General features: G+C 42.4%; 1 non-coding gene across 1 annotated transcript; it reads right to left on the reverse strand.

Moving 5' to 3' along the window:
* Nucleotides 1-364: 364 nt before the first annotated feature.
* Nucleotides 365-472, reverse strand: LOC112760934 (small nucleolar RNA R71). The gene has a single exon (XR_003181346.1). It is a non-coding gene; the product is annotated as a small nucleolar RNA R71 (small nucleolar RNA).
* Nucleotides 473-2,329: the final 1,857 nt, after the last annotated feature.

Genomic DNA, 2,329 nt, shown 5'->3' on the forward strand with positions numbered 1-2,329 from the left:
GATGCTTGGTGACTTCACTGCACCTAATTCCAATTTACATGGAAGAAGCATCTCCATTCCTGCCATTGGAGCAAACAACTTTGAGCTGAAACCTCAATTAGTTTCTCTGATGCAGCAGAACTGCAAGTTTCATGGACTTCCATCTGAAGATCCTTTTCAGTTCTTAACTGAATTCTTGCAGATATGTGATACTGTTAAGACTAATGGAGTAGATCCTAAAGTCTACAGGCTCATGCTTTTCCCTTTTGCTGTAAGAGACAGAGCTAGATTATGGTTGGATTCTCAACCCAAAGACAGCCTGAACTCTTGGGATAAGCTGGTCACGGCTTTCTTAGCCAAGTACTTTCCTCCTCAAAAGTTGAGCAAGCTTAGAGCTGATGTTCAAACCTTCAGACAGAAAGAAGGTGAATCCCTCTATGAAGCTTGGGAAAGATACAAACAGTTGACCAAAAAGTGTCCTTCTGACATGCTTTCAGAATGGACCATCCTGGATATATTCTATGATGGTTTATCTGAGCTATCAAAGATGTCACTGGACACTTCTGCAGGTGGATCCATTCACCTAAAGAAAACGCCTGCAGAAGCTCAAGAACTCATTGACATGGTTGCTAATAACCAGTTCATGTACACTTCTGAAAGGAATCTTGTGAATAATGGGACGCCTATGAAGAAGGGAGTTCTTGAGGTTGATACTCTGAATGCCATATTGGCTCAGAATAAAATATTGACTCAGCAAGTCAATATGATTTCTCAGAGTCTGCATGGAATGCAAGCTGCATCCAACAGTACTCAAGAGGCATCTTCTGAAGAAGAAGCCTATGATCCTGAAAACCCTGCAATAGCAGAGGTAAATTACTTAGGTGAACCTTATGGAAACACCTATAACTCAACATGGAGAAATCATCCAAATTTCTCATGGAAGGATCAGAAGCCTCAACAAGGCTTTAATAATGGTGGAAGAAACAGGTTTAGCAATAGCAAGCCTTTTCCATCATCAACTCAGCAACAGACAGAGAACTCTGAACAAAATGCTTCTAATTTAGCAAATCTAGTCTCTGATCTATCTAAGGCCACTGTAAATTTCATGAATGAAACAAGGTCTTCCATTAGAAATCTGGAAGCACAAGTGGGCCAGCTGAGTAAAAGGATCACTGAAATCCCTCCTAGTACTCTCCCAAGCAATACAGAAGAGAACCCAAAAGGAGAGTGCAAGGCCATTGACATAAGCGCCATGGCCGAACCTCTGAGGAGAGGAGAGGACGTGAATCCCAAGGAGGAAGACCTCCAGGGACGTCCAGTGATCAATAAGGAGCTTCCCTCTGGGGAACCAAAGGACTCTGAGGCTCATCTAGAGACCATAGAGATTCCATTGAACCTCCTTATGCCCTTCATGAGCTCTGATGAGTATTCCTCTTCTGAAGAGAATGAGGATGTCACTGAAGAGCAAACTGCCAAGTTTCTTGGTGCAATCATGAAGCTGAATGCCAAATTGTTTGGCATTGATGCTTGGGAAGTTGAACCTCCCTTGTTCATCAATGAACTAAGTGATTTGGATCAACTGACATTGCCTCAGAAGAGACAGGATCCTGGAAAGTTCATAATACCCTGTACCATAGGCACCATGATCTTTAAGGCTCTGTGTGACCTTGGTTCAGGAATAAACCTCATGCCCCTCTCTGTAATAGAGAAACTTGGAACCTATGGGGTGCAAGCTGCTAAAATCTCACTAGAGATGGCAGACAGCTCAAGAAGACAGGCTTATGGACAAGTAGAAGATGTATTAGTAAAGGTTGAGGGCCTTTACATACCTACTGATTTCATAGTCTTGGATACTGGAAAGGAAGAGGATGAATCCATCATCCTAGGAAGACCTTTCCTGGCCACAGCAAGAGCTGTGATTGATGTTGACAGAGGTGAAATAGTCCTTCAATGGAATGAGAACTCCCTTGTATTCAAAACTCAAGGATCTCCCTCTGCAACCATGGAGAGGAAGCTTGAAAAGCTTCTCTCAAAGCAGAGTCAACCAGAGCCCCCACAGTCAAACTCTAAGTTTGGTGTTGGGAGGCCACAACCAAACTCTAAGTTTGGTGTTGAACTCCCATGTCCAAACTCTAAGTTTGGTGTTGGAGAGTCTCAACAAAGCTCTGCACATCTGTGAGGCTCCATGAGAGCTCACTATCAAGCTATTGACATTAAAGAAGCGCTTGTTGGGAGGCAACCCAATGTTTTTCTAATTCTTATTTTTATTGTTTTTCATGTTTTCTTAGGTTCATGATCATGTGGAGTCACAAAATAAATATAAAAATTGAAAACGGAATCAAAAACAGCA

Source organism: Arachis hypogaea, chromosome 16, assembly GCF_003086295.3.
Source record: "Arachis hypogaea cultivar Tifrunner chromosome 16, arahy.Tifrunner.gnm2.J5K5, whole genome shotgun sequence".
NCBI lineage: Eukaryota > Viridiplantae > Streptophyta > Magnoliopsida > Fabales > Fabaceae > Arachis > Arachis hypogaea.